Below are 24,457 nucleotides of genomic sequence, written 5' to 3'. Positions count from 1 at the left end.
GGCTGAGCTAAAAGCATGACAACAATCCTAAATTAAGTAAACTAACTAGAGAATGCCTAAAGATGGTTAGTGTTTTGGATTTTCCATGTCAGAGATCTGACCTAAACCCTATTGCAGTGTTGCAAGAACTAAAAGTGAGCTGTTCATGCATGTATGGACAATAGGCCAAAAATCCTCGTGTAATGTAAGAGTCTGCAACAGTTACAGGAAATGTTTATTTGCAGTTATTATCACTCAAGAAAGTGCCATCAGTTACCAAATGAAGGAATACCATACCCTTTCATGCAAGGATACTTATTGTTGAATCTTTTTATTAAATAAATAGTGAGTTATTTATTCAGTGGGGTTATCTTTCTTTCTTATCAAGTTTTAAATTAGAATCTGATTATGTTTTAAGCAGGCATTGTGCTAAAGTACAGATCATCCTAGGGGGTTCCCAAACTTTTTTTTTCTGAGAACTGTATATTGTCTGGGAGACCAGTCTATATGAAACTCGTAAAGGGAAAAGAAAATATACTGTTAGTATCACCCAGTTACATTTCATTAAAATGAGCTGTGGAAAGAGAAAATGAAATTTGCAATACTGTTGCCATTTTACCTATTCCCAGGTGAATTGGTTGGTGACAAGGGAGAGGCTTTTTGGGTTCCTGTTTACTAAATGTGGTAAGACTTTGCAGTTACCATGCAGTTACCAAAGAATAATTGGCCAAAACACATTGGACTAAGCATGGGCCCATGCTGTTAACACGATGTACTTTCCATGTCAAACAGCTACCACACACAGCTTAGTAAATAAGCCTCTTAGTAAATAAGCCAGGTACATCAAACTCATGACTAATGATGAGCCGCGCATTCATCGACGGGCCGCATTAAAATATTCTCATTACAAATACTTAGGAGCCAAATTTACTTTATGTTATTAACCAGATGTTAAATTTAGAATGCACATTAGATATTATGACAAGGGCCGCAAAGACCTTCCCCATGGGCTGCATGTTTGACATATCTGCCTTAGGGCTCCTTTTACAAAGCTGTGGTAGTAATTACCATGTGACAAAGCCCATAAGAATTGAATAGGCTTTGTCATATTTGGCGTACCTTTAATCACTAGCACGGCTTTGTAAAAAGGGCCCTTAGACCATTAGTCTTGCATGATTAAAAAATATTGAGTAGATAGAGGTGTCTAATACAGAGTGTATCTCATTAGGTAACATTGTCCCTTTATAGGAGCAACAGTCTGCAGTTGGAGAAAGGAATGAGAAAGTCACTTCTACAGGTGACAGTAAACAGTCTGATGTCAACAACTCTAGTGCTGTTTTACGCACAAAGCCCAAGTATGCCTGGCAGATCACACTTAAGCATGCAGCTCTGACTCCAGAGGAACTAGCACAGTGCAAGGCTCTAGGCCTAAACATTCCAGAGCAGCTTCTTAACACTCAGATTCATCCTGCTCAAAGGAAAGCCCCATGTATGGAAGCCATTATGAGAACCGCCACGCCTTCCAACAACAGCTGATTGAGGAGCAAAGGAAGCAGCTTCTTGAACAGAGAGAAATGATCTTGGAGCTGAAAGAGAACCAAAGGCTGATGTCACAGAAGGAGGCAGAATGTGTCACAACCATCACCAAAGAGTTAAACAATCAGGTTTCAAGATCTAAAGCACTTTTAAAGAAAGGCAGCCAACGAGAGCGAGCGGACCATCAAGTTTAAAGAACAATATACCTTTAAGGTAAATAACATGACTTCATATTATTTTATCAACTAAGTATCCTACACCAACAGCAAGAACAGGATACAGAAAGGCAATATATAAAGAATCTAATACATTAGTAATAGTAATAGCACGGATATCCAAATTGGTAGGTCTAATTTATCGGAATTCCTGCAGAATTTGTTGGTGTCTAGTATCCAACTTCACCCCTCCTAGGCCCATTTTCTTCTGTTCAGGCTCCATCCCCAAACAGGACTGCATATAGTTTCAGGTTAATTGGTTCTGGTTGGCCTTGCTGGTGCAAGTCCATGTTGTCCTTAAGTTGTTGTTTTCAGTGAGCCTGGTAGCTAGGGATTCCAATGTGTAAGAATCATTGTTCCTGCTGTCCTCGGAGGAAAGTGAAATTACACACCGTAGCTTGTGTTCTCTGAGGACATCAGGACACGAATTTTCACATTCCCTTCCCATTCCCCTAGGAGTTGTATTCTTTGCTTTGATATTGTACTGTTGGTCGCACACAATCATGCGGGGTGTGAAGGCACTCGTGCACACCCAGTGGGACACTGTCAAAGTTCTTGAAGCTGTAGAACGGCTGGTAGCATTTGCACAGGGCTTTGTTGGATTACGTCACACCATGTGTGTGAGAAATTCATGACCTGCGTCCTCGTTTGAAACACCTACTAGCAGGTGCATAACTTGCTTTACTTGCAATTCGTAATAACTGTTTTCTCTGTATGATGATTTACAGTCAAGATAGCCTTACAAAATCAACGTATATAAATATGAAATCAAGAACGTACTAAAATAAAATATTTCCTTTCCAAAATATTATTTTGATAATATGATCATAGCACGCAGCAGAATAGGATGGCCACTGGAGCCGTGGCCATCACCCAATATTTTCCTTCCCACCGCATTATCAAAAACTAAAGAAATTGGGGACAGGGCCAGGATATCTGTTGGTTTGACCCGTGCAAACCAAAAACGTATTTTCACTGTGCCTGATTGAGATGCTTTTGGCCAGTGAACCTGTGTGGAGCAGTTAGGATAACAGATTGAGCTAATTACTTCAGGTTTACAGATACATTTTGAACCTCATAGAAACAGAAAAAATTACAACACATTTAACACAATATGGCCCATCCAGTCTGCCCTTTCTTACAAACAGCTAATCTCTATTATCCTCTCCTTTCTCTTAAAGATCTTCTGTGCCTGTCCCGTGCTTTCTTAAATTCAGATATAGTCTTTGTCTCCACCACTCTGCTAGGAGGCCGTTCCACATATCCACCACTCTTTCCGTAAAGAAATACTTCCATAGATTACTCCTGAGTTTATCTTATTTCACCTTCATTCTATGCCCCCTCATTCCAGAGCTGCCTTTTAATTGAAAGAGGCCCACCTCCTGTGAAGTTGTGCCACTTATTTTTAGGGCTGCACATTAATCATGGTTAACACCTGGTGCCCACAGAAGTATTTAAAAGTCTCTTACGTGAACTGAGTATGCGCAAGAAGAAGTCCTGGCATCAGCAACTGGAAGCACTCCGCTGGCTTCTGATTGAAGCAGCAACACAAGAAGGTGAGCAGCTCAGACCCTGAATTTCTTTGGCTGGTGGGGCTTTAGCATCCCCACCAGCCATTTAACGGAGTTCTGCAGGCCCCCTCCATGGCTACACCACAGGTAAGCATTGGAACAGCCACCCCCTCTCTGAATCTGTTGTCAGAGGGAGGAGAAGGTGCAAGTCCTCATCTGACGTTCTGGCCAGCTTGAGAGGAAAGGAGGAAAGATTCCTCCTGTTATGACCCGGTAGTAGTGAACCCCTGTGCCCTGACTGAGCATGGCAGAGGATGGAGTGACACCGCACTCGGTCAGGCAGCCAGACAACCCCTAGCTTCACCTGGGAAGCGACCACCGTTCACCGGGAGTTGAGCTCCCAGCTGCAGGTAGCCACCAGGACTTCTGGAACCGGCGGGGTTTGCACAGCCACTGACCAGGATAGCAGGAAACAGACACAGTCCAGAACCAGAACTCCAACAGTCAAAGAATAGTCAATTCAGTCCAGGGTCAAGGCAGGCAGCAAACAAGCGTAATCCGAGAAGACTAGCCAAGGTCCGGTACACAGGAAAATAGGAACAGAAGAAAGTTGGTGAACAGCACTCCGACAGCAACTCCTCAGAACAAATGAGGCCGAAGCAACAAAGGACTGAAGGCAGGGCTTTAAGTAGTGGAGGAATTAGGCTCAAGTATGTGCAGCTGATTCAAGATGGCTTCCCCCATCAGCAGAGGTGCCTTCGTCCAAATATGGGCTTCCTTCCTGACCTCGTTACTCAAAGATGGCTGCCCCCTCCTGAGCTAGCCAAGATGGCTGCTGTCCTTGATCCAACTCGGATGACGGCTGCCAAACTTAGAAACTGAAACAAACCCTCCTAAGACCGAACCTTGTCCCTCTTGAACGAAGCTGAGGAATGACTTAGCTGGGAGGGAGCGTCGAACAGGTGAGGGGACGTAACACCTCCACAATGACATGCTGGTTAGCCTTATATAAGATGTGGCCACTGGTGTCACGTTTCACGTGCCTACCTGCGCTCCCGGGTGGGGAGCGATGGTCAGACGGGCCTCGTGGTGTCCAGTGCTGCGGGGACGGACCTCCGGGGAAGCCGGCGCTGGCCCGGCGGTCGGGCCAAGCCCGGCGGCCCGCTGGAATGAACGCGGGTCCCCGGAGAGTGAGCGTTGCGCCGGCCAAGATGGCGGCGTCGGCGCCGACGCTTCCCTTGCCCTGGCAGATCGGTGCGGAGGCTCCCCCCACAACATGCCGGATTGGCGCGCCGGACTCAGACTCCGCCTGGAGGGTGGGCCGGCCATCCTCAAGCCCCATCGCCTTCCGGGTCCGGGTTGGTTGGTTCTCCTCCGACGATGGGGCGGAACGGCGCATATTTAAACATGGGAGCTAGAAGACTCAGTGCTTCCGTTTCGTGTATCAGAAGCCTGCACAGTGGGATTGTACGGAGTGCTAGCCGCCCTTGCTAGCTACCTTCAGAGACTGTGCTACTTATCCTTACGGAGTGCTAGCCGCCCTTGCTAGCTACCTTTCAGAGACTGTGCTACTTATCCTTACGGAGTGCTAGCCGCCCTTGCTAGCTACCTTCAGAGACTGTGCTACTTATCCTTACGGAGTGCTAGCCGCCCTAGCTAGCTACCTTCAGAGACTGTGCTACTTATCCTTACGGAGTGCTAGCCGCCCTTGCTAGCTACCTTTCAGAGACTGAGCGTCCTAGACGGTGTTACTGACTACCAGCCAGGTCAGCCGTCACCCCGCGGTTCCAGCAGTCCTGCTGGCCGCCTGCAGCTGGGGGCTCAACCTTGGTGAACGGCGGCCGCCGCGGGTGAAGATTCGGGGTGCACGGCTGTCCTCTAAGGACCTGCGGGGCCTTAGGGACCTAAGGGCTCACCATCACAGAAACAGGACAGGAAACGGAAGCCATGAGCTCGCCTACGCAGCCTGATCTACGGGACCTGGCCAAGGTACTTCAGCAGCAGCAGGAGCAGCTGAACGCCCTGTCAGGGGCGCTCCAGAACGTGTGCTCTCAACTCTCTACGCTTCAGGTACAGAACCAGGCCGCTGCGGTCCAGGGGGCCGCAGCGGCTCCCCGTTTGGGAGGGTTCCGCACGGGACCTCGGTTCCCTGAACCAGCACGGTATGATGGGGCCCCCGGAGGCTGCCGGGGGTTCCTCAATCAGTGCAACCTGGCCTTCCGGATGCAACCGGAGGCATTTTCTTCAGACCAAAGTAAAGTGGGATATTTATGGGCCTATGCGAGGGGAAGGCCCTGGCATGGGTGTCCCCCTTAAACGAACAGCAGGACCCCATCTTAGACGTATGGAGAATTTCAGCGCCGTTTCCGCATGGTGTTTGACCTTCCGGGCAGACCATCGTCCGTGGCGTCGGAAATGCTGCGGATCCAACAGGGCGAGGGTAGGTGGCTGATTATGCCATTCGTTTTCGGACTCTAGCCACGGAACTGCGTTGGAACCCGGAGTCCCTGATGGCAATTTTTATGGAAGGACTGCAAGAGCGAATCAAGGACGAATTGGCAGGACGTGAGGTCCCGGGGCAATTGGATGCCCTGATTTCGCTCTGTATACGTGTAGATACCCGGTTCCAGGAGCGAGCTAGAGCCCGCGGCTGAACGGCAAAAGTGGGCGCGGGGAGCTCGGGCCGGTAAGGGCCCGTCCCCTCGCCGTGAGACCCGGGACTCCAAGGAATATGGGGAAGAACCAATGGTGATTGGCCGTCAACGGCTGGCTCCTTCGGACAGGAAGAAGCGCTTGTGGGACGGGCTATGCCTCTATTGTGGTGAGGCCGGGCATTTCATCCGTGCTTGTCCCGCTCGGGCGGGAAACGCTTCCCCCAAGGCACCTTGAGGGAGGGGTCTTGGGGCACTCCGCTCCCCTACCGGATTCCCTGGTAACACTGCCGTAACTCTACGGTGGCACGAGACCATGATCCAGACTCGGGCCCTGGTGGACTCTGGGTCGGGGGGCAACTTTATTGGCTATGAACTGTTGCAACAGATGGGCTGGCCTACGCTTCCTCGTCGACCGGCGCTGCAAGTAACCACCATTCAAGGAACTGCCTTACCTCAGCCGGTCACGGAGATCACCCCTTTTTTGGAATTGCAGGTGGGGGAGGATCACCGGGAGGAGGTTCAGTTCCTGGTGCTATCCCGGACAATTCATCCGGTGGTTCTAGGCTTGCCATGGCTCCGGTGTCATAGTCCCGTGATTGACTGGAACGGGGGAACTATCCGGTCTTGGGGTAGCACCTGTCGGGGGAGCTGTGGTAAGGGCCAACCGGGCAGCTGTCCCGCATTGGCTATGGTGCCGCAGGGGGCGCGGGCAGATCTAGGTTCCCTGCCTATGGATTACCGGGACTTGCAGATGTATTAGTCCAGTGGAGGCGGAGATCCTACCGCCTCATCGGTCTTTCGACTGTGCCATTAGGTTAATGGCAGATGCTATGCCACCCCGGGGTCGACTGTACACCTTGTCCCGGGAAGAATCCAAGGTGATGCAAGAGTACGTCCGGGAGAATCTTCGGAAAGGGTTCATCCGCCCCTCTACGTCCCCTGCCGGGGCCGGATTCTTTTTTGTTACCAAGAAGGATGGCTCCTTGAGGCCCTGTATTGATTATCGAGGGTTAAATGCCATCACGGTAAAGGATCGTTTTCCCCTACCACTCATTCCTGAACTCTTTGACAGGCTGCAAGGAGCTCAGATTTTTACTAAATTAGACTTGCGGGGGGCCTATAACTTGGTTCGAATCCGGCAGGGGACGAATGGAAGACGGCATTTAATACTCACGAGGGACATTTTGAGTATCGGGTGATGCCGTTTGGCCTATGCAACGCCCCTGCAGTGTTCCAACGATTCATCAATTTCGTGCCGAGGATTTGTTGAACTCCACGGTGATAGTATACCTGGACGACATCTTGATTTTTTCCCAGAACCCCGCCGAGCATGTAAGTCATGTGCGCGCTGTGCTGCAACGGTTGCGGCAATCCCGCCTGTTCGCCAAGCTCAGTAAGTGCGCCTTTCATCAGCGGTCGCTGCCTTTTTTAGGACACATTCTGTTACCCGGGGGCCTGCAGATGGAGGCTGACAAGCTCCGCGCTATTCGGGAATGGCCTCAACCACTGGGATTGAAAGCGCTACAACGTTTTCTGGGATTTGCGAACTACTATCGCCAGTTTATACCTCAGTATTCACAACTGACAGCGCCGCTGACGGCGCTCACTAGGAAGAACGCGAAGGTCCGGGATTGGCCGCCAGAGGCACAAGCGACTTTCCGCCACGTGAAGGAGGCGTTCAACTCAGCACCCATCCTGTTGGCCCCGGATCCTGAGAAACCCTTTATTGTGGAAGTGGATGCGTCCGCTTTGGGGGCTGGGGCGGTCCTCTCTCAAGTCAACCCCAAAGGCCGGCGTCAACCTTGCTCCTTCTTCTCTCGTAAATTCTCCCCGGCGGAACGTAACTATACGGTAGGGGATAGAGAACTCTTAGCATTAAAATTAGCCTTACAGGAATGGAGGCATCTGCTGGAGGGAGCCGAACACCGGTTTACGGTGATCACTGACCACAAGAATCTTCTGTATCTGCAAGAGGCCCAACGGCTGAATCCCCGGCAGGCCCGGTGGTCGTTGTTTTTTTGCCAGATTTCACTTTCAACTGGTGTTTCGGGCTGCGGCTCAGAATACTCCTGCGGATTCTCTCTCCAGAGCATTTGAGGTTCCAGAAGAGACAACGGAGATCCATCCCATGTTGGATCCGGGCATGTCTCGGTGCGGCCACAGGAGTCACTCCTATAAAGGAAGTAGTGCCCCCCGCCGATAGAGAAAAGTAATGCAGTGGGGACATTCGTCCAGATGGGCCGGACACTTCGGGTATCAAAAGACCCTCCGTTTCATTGCAAGACAGTATCAGTGGCCTCATATGAGGCGGGACATTCTCCAATTCGTCACCACTTGTCCTGTGTGTGCTCGGACTAAGCCAGTAATTGGGCCTCCTGTAGGGGACTTGCAACCGCTGTCCGTACCGACAGTCCCTTGGACGGAGTTATCCATGGATTTCATCACTGACCTCCCCAGCTCCCGGGGTCACACGGTAATTTGGGTGGTGGTGACCGGCTGTCCAGGATGGCCCACTTTGTTCCGTTGCCGGGACTACCATCGGCCCGCCTTAGCCCAATACTTCATTCAACACATTTTCCGGCTTCATGGGCTGCCCATTCGGATCATCAGTGATCGAGGACCCCAATTCACTTCACGCTTCTGGAGAGCATTATGTACGGCATTGGGGGTAGAGACCCACTTTTCATCGGCCTACCATCCTCAAACCAATGGCATGGTTGAAAGGATTAACCAGACATTGAAGGGATTTTTGCGGGCGTTTGTCAACAAGCGGCAAGATAACTGGGCCTCTTTGCTTCCTTGGGCCGAGTTTGCATATAACCACAGTGACCACTCGGCCTCGGGAGACTCTCCGTTCTTTGTGGTATATGGACGACATCTCGGCTTCCAGCACCGTTCCCTTCTACATCTCCGACCCCCATGGTTAATCAAACTCTGGCTGATCTACAGAGGGTCTGGGAGATGGCCCGGAAACAATTGCAGAGAACTGCGGCCAAATACAAGGTCTTCGCAGATCCGCTCCAGTGTTACAGCCGGGGCAGAAGGTATGGTTAAGCACAAGATATCTACGACTCCGGGTGCCCTCCCGGAGGTTGGGACCTCGATACATTGGACCGTTTGCAATCCAATCACGAATTGGAACAGTAACCTACCGGTTGCAATTACCGAGTACCCTACGGGTGCATAACGCCTTCCATATTTCCCTGTTGAAAAGGTTTCGAGGGTCCCGATGGCACCCTCAACGGCAAGAGGCCGAAGCTCTAGAAGCCACTCCCCCGGAGTATGAGGTGGAGGACGTTCTGGATTCAAAGAGGCGACGGAGAAGGATATTACTTATTGTCTTGGAAGCATTTTGGTTCCGAGGACAACTCCTGGGAACCCGCGGAAAACGTACATGCGCCGGATCTGATCAGAGCCTTTCATGCCCGGTTTCCTTCCAAACCCGGCCCGGGGAGAGGGGGCATCCGGGGAGGATACTGTCACGTTTCACGTGCCTACCTGCGCTCCCGGGTGGGGAGCGATGGTCGACGGGCCTCGCGGCGTCCAGGGCTGCGGGGACGGACCTCCGGGGAAGCCGGCGCTGCCGCGGGTCGGGCCGAGACCGGCGACCCGCTGGAACAAACGCGGGTCCCGGAGAGTGGAGCGTTGCGCCGGCCAAGATGGCGGCGTCGGCGCCGACGCTTCCCTTGCCCTGGGCGGATCGGTGCGGAGGCTCCCCCAACACGCCGGATTGGCGCGCCGGGACTCAGACTCCGCCTGGAGGGGGGCCGGCCAATCCTCAAGCCCCATCGTCTTCCGGGTCCGGGTTGGTTGGTTCTCCTCCCGACGAGGGGGCGGAACGGCGCAATATTTAAACATGGGAGCTAGAAGACTCAGTGCTTCCGTTTCGTGTATCAGAAGCCTGCACAGTGGGATTGTACGGAGTGCTAGCCGCCCTTGCTAGCTACCTTCAGAGACTGTGCTACTTATCCTTACGGAGTGCTAGCCGCCCTTGCTAGCTACCTTTCGAGACTGTGCTACTTATCCTTACGGAGTGCTAGCCGCCCTTGCTAGCTACCTTCAGAGACTGTGCTACTTATCCTTACGGAGTGCTAGCCGCCCTTGCTAGCTACCTTCAGAGACTGTGCTACTTATCCTTACGGAGTGCTAGCCGCCCGCTAGCTACCTTCAGAGACTGTGCTACTTATCCTTACGGAGTGCTAGCCGCCCTTGCTAGCTATTCAGAGACTGTGCTACTTATCCTTACGGAGTGCTAGCCGCCCTTGCTAGCTACCTTTCAGAGACTGTGCTACTTATCCTTACGGAGTGCTAGCTGCCCTTGCTAGCTACCTTTCAGAGACTGTGCTACTTATCCTTACGGAATGCTAGCCGCCCTAGCTAGCTACCCTTCAGAGACTGTGCTACTTATCCTTACGGAGTGCTAGCCGCCCTTGCTAGCTACTTTTCAGAGACTGAGCGTCCTAGACGGTGTTACTGACTACCAGCCAGGTCAGCCGTCACCCCGCGGTTCCAGCAGTCCTGCTGGCCGCCTGCAGCTGGGGGCTCAACCCTTGGTGAACGGCGGCCGCCGCGGGTGAAGATTCGGGGTGCACGGCTGTCCTCTAAGGACCTGTGGGGCCTTAGGGAACCTAAGGGCTCACCAATCGCAGAAACAGGACAACTGGAACCTCTATTGGAAATTCTAGCCTTGTTCACACTTATATGAGAGTACTGGATATGATCTGATTCTCCCTAATGTATTGCTGGTGCTTTCTTTATAGTTGCATTATATCAAAGAGCATCGTTTTTGTACTTCTAAGATGCAATATACACTCAGAATATTGATCAATCTGGTGTCCGTAAAGACAACTCCCAGTGCCCTTCAGGCAGTTCTGTGCAAAGTGATGTGGGAAATCCAGTATTTAGTCTTAGATTCAGCTTCTTCTTCTTGTTCAGGCAGGGACTAGGGATGTTGTAGAGGCAGTGTTTACAGCCCCAGAGAGGAGGCAATCCCAGCCACTATATAACAGGGTTTAAGGATGGAACCACAGCCTGTAACCCTCTACAGAGAACTTACAGTGATGGACGGTGAAAGGATAAAATTGGAGGAAAACATTATATAGCTGCAATAGAAGATTCACAATGCCGTAACACTTATTGAAGCTGGAAGTCCAAATGAGCAACAGATAGCTGTTTGGCAAATCAAGTGCAGGGGTTCACAATACTGAAGAACTTGAGACAATTATTCAGCTTTTGACTGTGTGCCTTAATTCCAGGTAACAATAGCATATTATGATCATGTGAAATATACAGGTGTAATTTCTTTGGATATTTGTGTTTTCAGTTCACCTGTTCATTCCCTTGGACTGGATAGCAACCAAGCTGATACTTCCAGGAGAATCCCTAGCCACCTAACTTCACTTCACCCTATGCTGAAAGGTACAGTGCTGCTTGTTATGAAAGAGGTCAGTTAACCTGTAACTACCATTGCATGGGAGTTAAGGATGGCAACATGTGATGGGAGTGGGATTCAGTGTCCTTTTATCAGTATTGTAAGTCAAGACTGATAGGGGCCACCCCTGATGCGTAGTTAATTTGCAGTGCCGCAAGTCATCCCATGAGGCTGTACCTGTCAATCAATCCAAATTTCCGTGCAAGTGGCAGAAGTGACTTCATCTCAGCTAATGCACTACAGTGACATTTTGCTTGAAATGTCATCACAGTATATCTGAAATGTTGATGATTTTGTCTCTGAAACTCTACATAAGTATTGCCATACTGGGAAAGACCAAAGGTCCATCAAGCCCAGCATCCTGTTTCCAACAGTGGCCAATCCAGGTCACAAATATCTGGCAAGATCCCAAAAATGTACAAAACATTTTGTACTGCTGATCCCAGAAATAGTGGATTTTCCCCAAGTCCATTCAATAATGGTCTATGGACTTTTCCTTTAGGAAGCCATCCAAACCTTTTTAAAACTCCGCTAAGCTAACTACCTTTACACATTCTCTGGCAACGAATTCCAGAGTTTAATTACACATTGAGTTAAAAAATATTTTCTCTGATTCGTTTTAAATTTCCATATCATCAAGCTGATCAATCCATAGACTGGTGGGTTGTGTCCATCTACCAGCAGGTGGAGATAGAGAGCAAACTTTTGCCTCCCTATATGTGGTCATGTGCTGCCGGAAACTCCCCAGTATGTTCTCTATCTCAGCAGGTGGTGGTCACACACAGCAGCAGCTCTGGCTAGGCCTCCAAGCCTAATCCTTAGGTTTTGTTGAGGCCTGGGGTTGAGGGCTCTTTGAGCAAGTGCAAACCTGGTGGTGCCAGGTCCCTCCTTTTCTCCCCCCTCCCGCTGGCTCCGTTTAAAAAAAAAAAAAAAAAAAATATTTTTAAACGTCTTTAAAGGCGTTTAATTCGACGTTTCTTTAAACGTTCATTGCAGCTACTCACTGGGACACCAGTTCGTTACAGCTCGGAGCGGCAAGCAGGTAATTTACCTTTTTATAGCGGGCAGGGGGTTCCCGATTCTTCTCTCGTGGCAATGGCGTCGAGGGCGAGGGCGCAAAGAGTCGCTCCCGGATCGCTGGAGCGCTTCTAGAGGGATGCGGGGGTTTTACAACCTGATTCGCCCTTGATGGGTGATAGTTTAGTGACCGATGAATGTCCCGGTCGTTCCTCGGCGTGGCGGTTTTTTCCCGCCATAAACGCCCATCCCCCGCTCCTCGCCTCCGCCATCTTAGCCGGCCACGCGGCTCGGACGGCTTCTTCGGGGCCGCCCTTGAGGTTGGAGACATAATGCCATGAACGCCCTTAATTTGGGCGACGGCACAAAAGTGGCTAAAGTTAAGCGCCGTTCTTCGCGCGGCTCCTTCACGGAGTTTCGCGCCGGACGCCATTTTGGATGCGCAGCATGTCTCTCCCCGCTATTGCGAGCGCCGGTTGAGAGTGCGTCTAGGGCTGTTGCCCAGGCTGCGGAAGTGCACAGTCTGGGGGGTTTCTCCCCCGAGTTTGTTTTGCTGCTGCATCAGGCTTCCTCATGCAAAACGCTGCCCCTGCTCCCTCTTCTGATAAGAGGTTGAGGTTCCCAGAGGTAAACGCCCTCGGGTTGATTTCCAGGCCTTGGAGGACTTTTGTCTCCTCCGATGTAGATGAGGGCAGCGTGTCTGAGGTCTCCCAACGATCCTTTGTGGATTCCTTGGAGGAGATAGATCCCCGCTCGGCTGGAGCGGATGACCCTCTGCAGCGCGGCTTTTTAGCCCAGAGGATTTGCCCAACCTGTTGTTACAGGCCATGGACACTTTGAAGATTTCCTTTCCGGAGGACGTCTCTCCCTCAGCCCCTGTTGGCTCTGCCATTATGCTGGGGACGAAGCGCCCGCCTAGAACCTTCCACGTGCATGATGCCATGCACACCTTAATTGCGGCTCAATGGGATGTCCCGGAAACGAGCCTTAAAGTGGCTAGGGCTATGTCCCGCCTCTATCCTTTGGCTGTGAGTGAACGTGAGGCCTATCTGTGGCCTACCGTGGATTCTTTAATCACTGCGGTGACTAAGAGAAACGGCGTTGCCGGTGGAAGGTGGCACGGCCCTAAAGGACGCCCAAGACAGAAGATTGGAGGCGGCCTTAAGGTCGTCCTTTGAGGCAGCTGCTTTAAGTTTGCAGGCCTCAGTTTGCGGCTCCTATGTGGCCAGGGCGTGCCAGACTATGGTGCAGCGGGCTTCCCCCTCGGATCTTCCTTGAGGGCTGATTGGCCAGCCCTGGATTCGGGCTTAGCCTATTTGGCAGACTTTGTATGATGTCTGGAGAGCCTCAGCTAAAGGCATGGCTCAGACAGTCTCTGCGCGGCGGTGGCTTTGGCTGAAACATTGGTCTGCTGACCACGCCTCTAAATCCCGCCTGGCTAGATTGCCTTTTAAAGGCAAGCTGCTCTTTGGGGTCGAGCTGGATAAAATCGTGACGATCTCGGCACGTCTAAGGGCAAGAAATTACCAGAGGTCAGGGCTCGGGTTAGTACTCGTCCCGATACCTCCAGAGGACGGTTGCAGGAAGCCCATCGTACCGCCCGGGCAAGTCGGGTTCCTCTGCCCCCTCTTCCTTCAGAGGAATTTCTCCCCAAGCAGCATTCCTTTCGCAGAGACCGCCGTCCCGGAGGTGCTCCCTCCGATCTCCCCCAGGGTCTCGTACCCAATGACGGGGCCTTGGTCCACGCCCCAGTGCAGATTGGAGGACGGCTGTCCTCGTTTCTGGGCGAGTGGACCACTATAACTTCAGACGCGTGGGTGCTGGAAGTCATCAGAGACGGCTACAAGCTAGAGTTCTGCCAACCCTTAAGAGACGGGTTGTACTCTTCCCTGCAAGTCTCCGGTCAAGCTGTGGTAGTGCAGCAGACCTTGGACAACCTGATCCGCCTGGGTGCGGTCGTTCCGGTGCCAAAAAATCAGATTGGCAAGGGACGTTACTCCATTTACTTTGTGGTTCCAAAGAAAGGAGGTTCTGTCCGGCCTACCTCGACCTCAAAGGGGTCAATCGGGCCTGGAAAGTGAGGCACTTTCGCATGGAGACTCTCCGCTCTGTTATAGCGGCAGTGAAGGCAGGAGAGTTCTTGGCTTCCTTGGACATCAAGGAAGTACCTGCATATTCCCATCTGGCCTCTCCAACGCTTTCTGCGTTTTACAGTCCTGAGACGACACTTCCAGTTCAGAGCCTCCCTTTCGGGTTGGCTACTGCTCCGCGGACCTTTTCCAAAGTAATGGGGGTCATAGCGGCCTTCCTGCTAAAGGAAGGAGTACAAGTCCATCTTATCTGGACGACTGGTTGATCCGAGCCCCCTCTTATGCAGAGTGCGGCAAAGCTATGGACCGGGTAATTGCTCTTTTGAGCTCCCTGGATGGATCATCAACTGGAAGAAGAGCCAGCTGCGCCCGACTCAGTCCCTGGTGTATCTGGAAGTTCGATTCGACACCCAAGTGGGCAGAGTGTTCCTGCCAGACAATCGGATTGTCAAGCTTCAGGCTCAGGTGGACTAGTTCCTAGTAGCCTCTCCTATTCGGGCTTGGGACTACGTGCAGCTGTTGGGCTCTATGACGGCCACGATGGAAGTAGTGCCCTGGGCCAGGGCTCATATGAGACCACTACAGCTATCTCTGCTGCTGCGCTGGACTCCGATGTCGGAGGATTATGCTGTGCGCCTTCCCGTGGACCCAGCAGTGCGCAAGGCGCTGAGCTGGTGGACGCAGACAGACAAGTTGTCTGCAGGATTGCCTCTGGTGACCCCGGAGTGGATTGTCGTCACGACAGACGCCTCTTTGATGGGCTGGGGAGCCCACTGCTTGGGAAGGACAGCGCAGGGGCTCTAGTCTCCTAGAGAGGCAGTGGTCTATCAACCTCCTGGAACTCAGAGCCATTCGGTTGGTGTTATTGGAGTTCATCCGGTACTGGGTTGAAGCCTGTACGGGTCCTGTCGGACAATGCCACGGCTGTGGCCTATATCAACCGCCAGGGAGGTACCAAGAGCGCCCTCTAGCCAAGGAGGCTATGAGTCTTTGCCAGTGGGCGGAAGCGAACTGGAGCAGCTTCAGCGGCCACATTGCCGGAGTCATGAATGTCAAGGCGGACTTTCTCAGTCGCCATACCTTGGAGCCCGGAGAGTGGCAACTATCTGCTCAGGCGTTCTTGGACATCACGAAGCGCTGGGGCCAGCCGAGCCTAGATCTGATGCGTCATCGGCCAATGGCCAAGTGCCGCGTTTTTCAGCAGAGGACGGGACCCCGATCCCTGGGAGTAGATGCTCTTCTCCAACAGTGGCCGACACAAGAGCTCCTCTATGTGTTCCCGCCCTGGCCCATGTTGGGCAGGGTGCTAGACCGGGTGGCAAAGCATCCCGGCAGGGTAATCCTGGTGGGTCCGGATTGGCCCAGACGTCCCTGGTATGCGGACTTGTTCAGGCTCTCAGTCGACGATCCTCTGCGGCTGTCAGTGGAGCAGGGCCTGTTACATCAGGGTCCCGTGGTGATGGAGGATCCCTCTCCCTTTGGTCTTGCCTGGCTATTGAGCGCAGCGTCTGAGGAAGAAGGGCTTCTCAGACAAGGTCATCGCCACTAATGCTGAGAGCGAGGAAGCGCTCTACTTCTACTGTTTACGCCAGGGTTTGGCGTATCTTTGCAGCATGGTGTGAAGCAGGCTCACTTTCTCCCTTCACTGCTCCAATTCTTCAGTGTTGGCGTTCCTGCAAAGGTCTGGAGAAAGGCCTGTCGCTCAGTTCCTTAAAGTCCAGGTAGCGGCTCTGGCTTGCTTCAGGGCCGCCTGAAGGGTGTTTCCCTGGCTTCGCAGCCAGATGTGGTGCACTTTCTCAAGGGAGTTAATCACCTGCGCCCTCCTCTGCACTCAGTGGTGCCTGCGTGGAATCTCAACCTGGTGCTAAGAGCATTGCAGAAGCCGCCTTTGGAACCCTTGTCGAGGGCATCTCTGAAAGACCTGACGTTGAAAGCAGTCTTTTTGGTGGCTATCACTTCAGCCAGAAGAGTTTCCGAGCTCCAGGCGCTCTCATGTCGAGAGCCTTTTCTGCAGTTCACTGAGCAGGAGTGACTATTCGCACAGTGCCTTCCTTCCTGCCCAAGATTGGTTCTCGCTTCCATGTGAATCAGCAGCTCTGTCTCCCTTCCTTTCGTAGGGAGGACTACCCAGAGGAGTACTCTGCTCTTAAATATCTGGATGTGAGACGAGTCATCATCAGATACTTGGAAGTGACCAATGATTTCCGGAAATCGGTCATCTGTTTGTCCTGTTTGCAGGTCCTCGTAAGGGTCTGCAGGCTGCTAAGCCTACAGTGGCAAGATGGGTCAAGGAAGCCATTGCAGCGGCTTATGTGAGCCGGGGAAGGTGCCGCCTATCCAGCTGAAGGCTCACTCCACGAGAGCTCAGGCGGCCTCGATGGCAGAGGCCGGATCCGTCTCCTTGGAAGAGATATGCAAGGCGGCAACTTGGGCTTCGGCTCATACATTCTCCAAGCATTACCGTTTGACTGTGGCTGCACGGGCGGAGGCCCGGTTTGGAGCTTCAGTGTTGAGGTCAGGGATTTCTATGTCCCGCCCTGGGTGAGTACTGCGTCGGTACATCCCACCAGTCTATGGATTGATCAGCTTGATGATATGGAAGGTAAAATTATGTATAATCATACCTGATAATTTTCTTTCCAATCATAGCTGATCAATCCATAGCCCCTCCCAGATATCTGTACTGTTTATATTCTGGTTGAATTTTAGGTTCAAGTTTAGCCTTCAGTTACTTCAGGAGGACTTCGTGTTCAAGTTCTTCTTTCACTTGGATTCTTCAAGAGTTGACGAGTTTGTGTTACAGTGAGCTGCTGCATTCCTCTCCCCTCCGTTTTACGGGGCTGGATTGAGACATAAATTCTGCCGGCACTCCCTCCCGCTTCGTGCGGCTGTAGGGCAGCTTGTACCCCTCCCGCTTCGGGGTTAGGGTCAGTCAGCTCCTCCCGCGGTTGCGGTTGCAGGATAAGCCAGACCCCCCGCATCGGGGGTGTGGTGTCCCTCCCCGCTCCGCGGGGATGAGCTGGACGGATTCCCCTCCCCCACTTGGTGGGGATGAGCTGGGTTAATTCCCCTCCCCCGTTTCGGCGGTGGTGAGCTGGGCAGAGTGTCCCTTCGTGGGTGTAATTCTCTAAGTGCTGAGTCCTGCGGATGGAGCTTTGATATCGACATACTGAGGAGTTTCCGGCAGCACATGACCACATATAGGGAGGCAAAGTTTGCTCTCTATATCACCTGCTGGTAGATGGACACAACCCACAGTCTATGGATTGATCAGCTATGATTAATGGAAAGAAAATTATCAGGTATGATTATACATAATTTTACCTTACTACATTGTAGCTTTATTGCATGCCCCCTAGTCCTAGTAATTTTTGGAAAGCGTAAACAAACGCTTCACATCTATGCATTCAACTCCACTCATTATTTATAAACCTCTATCATATCTCCCCTCAGCGCCTTTTCTCCAAGCTGAAGAGCCTAGCTGCTTTAGCCTTTCCTCATAGGGAAGTCGTCCCATCCCCTTTATCGTTTTTGTCGCCCTTCTCTGCACCTTTTCTAATTCCACCATATCTTTTTTGAGAGGTGGCGACCAGAATTGAGCACAATATTCGAGGTGCGGTCCACCATGGAGCGATACAAGGCATTATAACATCCTCATTTTTGTTTTCCATTCCTTTCCTAATAATACCTAACATTCTATTGCTTTCTTAGCCGCAGCAGCACACTGAGCAGAAGGTTTCAACGTATCAACGACAACACCTAGATCCCTTTCTTGGTCTGTGACTCCTAACATGGAACCTTGCATGACGTAGCTATAATTTGGGTTCCTCTTTCCCACATGCATCACTTTGTACTTGCTCACATTAAACATCATTTGCCATTTAGACGCCCAGTCTCTAAGGTCCTCATAATTTTTCACAATCCTCCCACGATTTAACAACTTTGAATAACTTTGTGTCGTCAGCAAATTTAATTACCTCACTAGTTACGACCATCTCTAGGTCATTTTAACATCTGATAGATTTTCTGGATTCAGGACAGCCTATGTGAAGTTGCCAGCTCACTGGGTACTTTTTACCAAATATTGATGCACATGAGAGTATCTTTGCCACCCTTAACTCCCTCCTCAAAGTGCCCTCCGCTCCCACCCCCCCACCCCCCCTCACTGTCTCCTCAATCACTGGTTGACTACTTCCGCGACAAGGTGCAGAAGATCAACCTCGATTTCACCACCAAACCATCTCCTCCTCTCACCCTATAACCCACTCCCTCAACCAACCAACCCAGGCCTCCGTCTCCTCTTTCCTGATATCATCGAAGAGGAAAACCACCCATCTTCTTTCCTCCTCGAAATGTACCACCTGTTCCTCAGACCCCATCCCCACCAACTTACTTAACACCATCCTTCCTACTGTCACCCCCCCCCCCCCATCTCTTATATCCTCAACCTCTCTCTCTCCACTGCACTGTCCCTGACACCTTCAAGCATGCTGTAGTCACACCTCTCCTCAAAACCATCACTTGACCCTGCCTGCCCCTTCAACTACCGCCCCATTTCCCTCCTACCCTTCCTCTCCAAAGATACTTGAACGCGCTGTTCACAGTGCATTGATTTTCTTCCTCTCATGCCATCCTCGATCCACTTCAATCCGGCTTTCGCCCCCTTCACTCAACAGAAACGGCACTATCTAAAGTCTGCAATGACCTGTTTCTTGCCAAATGCAAAGGTCACTACTCCATCATCCTCCTCGACCTATCCACCGCTTTTGACACTGTCAATCACAATTTACTCCTTGCCACACTGTCCTCATTTGGGTTCCAGGGCTCTGTCCTCTCCTGGTTCTCCTCTATCTCTCCCACCGTACCTTCAGAGTACATTCTCATGGCTCTTCCTCCACCCCCATCCCACTCTCTGTGAGTTTCCTCAAGGATGTTTCCTTGGACCCCTTCTTTTTTCAATCTACACCTCTTCCCTGGGCTCCCTGATCTCATCTCATGGTTTCCAATATTATCTTTATGCTGATGACACCAGCTTATCTCTCCACACCAGACATCACTGCAGAAACCCAGGCCAAAGTATCGGCCTGCTTATCCGACATTGCTGCCTGGATGTCCAACCGCCACCTGAAACTGAACATGGCCAAGACTGAGCTTATTGTCTTCCCACCCAAACCCAGTTCTCTCTCCCTCCATTCTCTATCTCAGTAGATAACACCCTCATCATCCCCGTCTCATCTGCCCGCAACCTCGGAGTCATCTTCAACTCCTCCCTCTCCTTCTCTGCGCATATCCAGCAGATAGCCAAGACCTGTCGCTTCATCCTCTACAGCATTAGCAAAATTCGCCCTTTCCTCTCTGAGCACACCACCCGAACTCATCCCCTCTCCATTACCTCTCGTCTTGACCACTGCAACCTACTCCTCACTGGCCTCCCACTTTGCCATCTATCCCCCTTCAGTCCGTTCAGAAACTCTGCTCCACGTCTTATCTTCCACCTGGACTCACACCACCCCTCTCCTCAAATCACTTCATGGCTCCGATCAGGTACCGCATACAGTTCAAGCTTCTCCTACTAACTACTACTACTACTACTATTTAGCATTTCATAGCGCTACAAGGCGTACGCAGCGCTGCACAAACATAGAAGAAAGACAGTCCCTGCTCAAAGAGCTTACAATCTAATAGACAAAAAATAAATAAAGTAAGCAAATCAAATCAATTAATGTGAACGGGAGGAAGAGAGGAGGGTAGGTGGAGGCGAGTGGTTACAAGTGGTTACGAGTCAAAAGCAATTTAAAGAGGTGGGCTTTCAGTCTAGATTTAAAGGTGGCCAAGGATGGGGCAAGACGTAGGGGCTCAGGAAGTTTATTCCAGGAGTAAGGGTGCAGCGAGACAGAAGGCGCGAAGTCTGGAGTTGGCAGTAGTGGAGAAGGGAACAGATAAGAAGGATTTATCCATGGAGCGGAGTGCACGGGAAGGGGTGTAGGGAAGGACGAGTGTGGAGAGATACTGGGGAGCAGCAGAGTGAGTACATTTGTAGGTTAGTAGAAGAAGTTTGAACAGGATGCGAAAACGGATAGGGAGCCAGTGAAGGGTCTTGAGGAGAGGGGTAGTATGAGTAAAGCGACCCTGGCGGAAGACGAGACGGCAGCAGAGTTTGAACCGACTGGAGAGGGAGAGGTGACTAAGTGGGAGGCCAGCAAGAAGAAGATTGCAGTAGTCTAAACGAGAGTGACAAGGGTGTGGATGAGGGTTTGGTAGAGTGCTCGAAAGAAAGGGGCGGATTTTATGGATGTTGTAAAGAAAGAAACGACAGGTCTTGGCAATCTGCTGGATATGAGCAGAGAAGGAGAGAGAAGAGTCAAAGATGACCCCAAGGTTTCGAGCTGAGGAGACAGGGAGCATGAGAGAGCCATCAACAGAAATAGAAAACGGGGGAGCGGGGGAGGTGGGTTTGGGGGGGAAAATGAGAAGCTCGGTTTTGGTCATATTAATTTCAGGTGGCGTTGAGACATCCAGACAGCAATGTCAGACAAGCACGCTGAACTTTGGTTTGGATGCAAGGTGAGATATCAGGGGTAGAAAGGTAGATTTGGGAGTCATCAGCATAGAGATGGTAGGAAAAGCCATGGGATGAGATTAATGAACCAAGGGAAGAAGTGTAGATAGAAAAGAGAGGGGACCAAGAACAGAACCCTGAGGTACGCCGACAGGCAGAGGGATAGAAGTAGAAGAGGATCCACCAGAGTGAACACTAAAGGTGCAGAGGGAGAGGTAGGAAGAGAACCAGGAAAGGACAGAGCCCGGAATCCAAATGAGGACAGGGTATCGAGAAGTATGCTGTGATCGACAGTGTCAAAAGCAGCGGAAAGATCAAGAAGAATGAGGATGGAATATTGACCTCTGGATTTAGCCAGTAATATGTCATTGGAGACTTTAGTAAGCGCAGTTTCGGTTGAGGAGAGGTGTGAAAACCAGATTGCAGCCCCTCTACCTCTCTACCCTCATCTCCCCATACATTCCTACCCGTAACTCCGCTCTCAAGACAAATCCCTCCTTTCAGTACCATTCTCCACCACCGCCAATCCAGGCTCCGCCCTTTCTGCCTCGCCTCACCCCATGCTTGGAATAAACTCCCTGAGCCCATTCGCCAGGCCCCCTCCCTGCCCATCTTCAAATCCTTGCTCAAAGCCCACCTCTTCAATGTCACCTTTGGCACCTAACCACTATTCAAGAAATCTAGACTGCCCAACTTGACATTTCGTCCTTTAGATTGTAAGCTCCTTGAGCAGGGACTGTCCTTTTGTTAAACTGTACAGCGCTGCGTAACCCTAGTAGCGCTCTAGAAATGTTATAGTAGTAGTAGTAGTAGTATTGTGTATCTATGGGCCCCATTGATCTCAATGGGGCTTAGTAACTACAGTACACACCAATATATGTTAGCCAGGGCCGTACATGTGCTGGGTAAGCAGGGTACCACCCTGGATACCAAGCCATGACAGCCTACAGAACCCTTTTGAGTCAGTCTAAGAACCTGCAACCCTTGCTCAGGACACTGTTTGATCAACAGCTGCCTTGGCATTAGCTCAAGATTGGTGTGAGAAAATTTAAAGATATGGTCACTGCATTGGTAAATTTGAGGCCTAGAATTGGTGGCACAGCTGAGGATTTCTTAGTGTATGATAGAGAAAAAAACAGCTGAAGACATACAGGCTAGTAATTATCAATAAATATTTAATAAAATTACACAGACAGAGCCCAGTAGAAGAGTTCAGCCACACCAGAAAATCCAGTGATTGTACAACATATAAATCCAGTTCTAACAAGCCCGACATGTTGCGGCCTAACAGCCTGCTTCAGAGGTGTATCAACTATAAAATGCACACTGAATAGTGGCGAAAAATCATTGCTCCCTATGGCTGGGTTAGAGCCAGCCAAGAAAATCCCCCGGATATTCAATGCTGGTCTCCGGAAACAGCCAGGCATTGAATATCCGAGGTCAGCGCCAACCGTGGCACTTATGCCGCTCTGTGTCTTTCCCCACTTTTTCCCCTGTCTGATATAGGCCCATTCCATTCAATTTTCAGTTATTCTGATGAAGAATAGACAAATTCTCGAGCCCGTATGTATAATTTCTTTCCAATATTGTGCTGGGTTGGAACTAATGAAAAAGAGTAAAATGTTTCTCTTTTTCATGCTGACCTTGAACCTCTGGGGATTGTGCACTATCCGTCTTTTCCCAAAATTTTAAACACTGGTGAGACAGGGCAAGCTTAAGTGAAATAAATTTCCACCAACATGGCACACAACCATTTAGGGACTAAATCAGTGCCTCTCAACTGTCTCCAAGAGATACACCCAGCCATTTGATTTTCAAGATTACCACAATGAATATGACATTTGCATACTGAGCATTTTTAATGTATGCAGATCTATCTCATGCATGTTCATTATGGTAATCCTGAAAACCTGACTGGCTACATGTGCCTCCAAAGGAGGTTGAAGAAGTAGTGGACTAAATAATCTGTTCATCCTAATCCCATGATACAGCATGGAGCTCAGTTCAGTTGTGCTTTACTGGGACATACACATCGCTCGTCCCCTTTTTTGCTTTGCCTCTAGCGATGGAGGAGAGAGCAGCCCATCGAGCAGAACGGAAAAAGGAGCTGGAGGAGCTAAAGAGAACACGGGAGGAAGAAAAACGGGTAGGTAGAAAGGAAGTCAATATGCATCACTGTTAAAAGAGACCATTGTCAAATCATAATCAAAAATATCAAAAGATGGTTTGCTTTGCTTTGCTTTATGGTTTTAGATTTGATATACTGCTCTTCCTGCAGGCATTGCGAACAGTTAATACAATAAAATCTATTAAAAGATCCAATTCCTTTACCTGAACGTCAGAATAGAGTAATTCAAAGATAATGAGGAAAAGCCTCATTATCTGGCATTCAACCAACCAGACGGCATTGTGCAATATGGCTTTTCTTTCCCATGGCTTCAGAGCAGGTAGTGAACATGTAGGCAAAATGCTACTTTGAGCCCCTGGGATAACACACTAAGCTTGGGTGAAAAAGATTGCAGAGAGTGCTGCCTAGAATGCTAAAGAGATGGTAAGGGAGTAAAAGCACCGGGGAGAGGGAAGGAGAGTGGGGACAGAGTTTGTATGTGAGAGTGAAAGTGGAGTAGGTAGTGTAGATAATGTGCAGGGCTTAATTTCTGCTGAAACGGCTTCCCCCCACTTGGGGCTCAGCAGGTAATGACATGGCTGCCCCTTGCCTGACTAAATTCCCCCCCCACCCCCCCAAAGTCTGGCTTCTTTCCCTCTCTCTTCCACTCCCACCCTCCTCACTCCCACAATTTGGCATTTCCCTTGTCTCTCAACCTTCCCTCCTACCCAGTATACCTTTAAAACTTGTCTTCTCTTCTAGATTTACCTGGCAGCGAGAAGCATTTCACACATGCTGCTCACAGCCAACTCCAAGCCTTCCCTCTGACACAATTTCCTGTTTCCACTTAGGTAGGATGCATCAGAGAGAAGGCTTTGGGGCTGACTGAGGGCTGTGTGTGTGAATTGTTGCTTGCTGCCAGCAACCTCTACGAGAGAAAACAAATTTTAAAGTTACGGGGGGGGGGGGGGGGGCATTGAGAGAGGGCGGGAGATGCCATATCATGGCTGGTCAGGGGATAGAAGGGAGAGATTCTAGACCATGGAGGGGAGGAGAGAGGGAGAGATGCTGGACAATTTGGGGAAGGGAGAGAGAGAAATTGGACAGGGAAGACATGGGAAATTGAGACAAGGGAAAAGATAGAAGGATTCTGTTATAACGTGGGAGAATGTGGAGATCTGACTATGGGGGGGGGAGAAGAATGAGAGAGAGAGAGGGAGATGCAAACTGGGAAAAGAGATGGAGTAAAGAGAGTGGTGAGATGCTGATTAAGAAGGAGAAGAAAATGATAGAGAAGGGATGCTGACTAAAGGGGAGAAAGAGAAGAAGAGAGAGAAGAGGTGAAGCTGCACTGTGGG

At 50.6% G+C, this 24,457-nt stretch overlaps 1 protein-coding gene and 1 long non-coding RNA gene across 2 annotated transcripts in view; both read left to right on the top strand.

Moving 5' to 3' along the window:
• The window catches only part of CCDC191 (coiled-coil domain containing 191), a 212,433-nt gene that overhangs the window by 112,320 nt on the left and 75,656 nt on the right, over positions 1-24,457 (top strand). The window lies entirely within an intron of this gene.
• Positions 1,699-23,139, top strand: LOC115470615. Its single transcript, XR_003942224.1, has 3 exons — positions 1,699-1,728; positions 11,219-11,313; positions 23,056-23,139. It is a non-coding gene; the product is annotated as an uncharacterized LOC115470615 (long non-coding RNA).

Source organism: Microcaecilia unicolor, chromosome 5 (assembly GCF_901765095.1).
Source record: "Microcaecilia unicolor chromosome 5, aMicUni1.1, whole genome shotgun sequence".
Lineage (NCBI taxonomy): Eukaryota > Metazoa > Chordata > Amphibia > Gymnophiona > Siphonopidae > Microcaecilia > Microcaecilia unicolor.
Note: the sequence above shows the minus strand (reverse complement) of the source record. Positions and strands in the feature narration are given on the sequence as shown.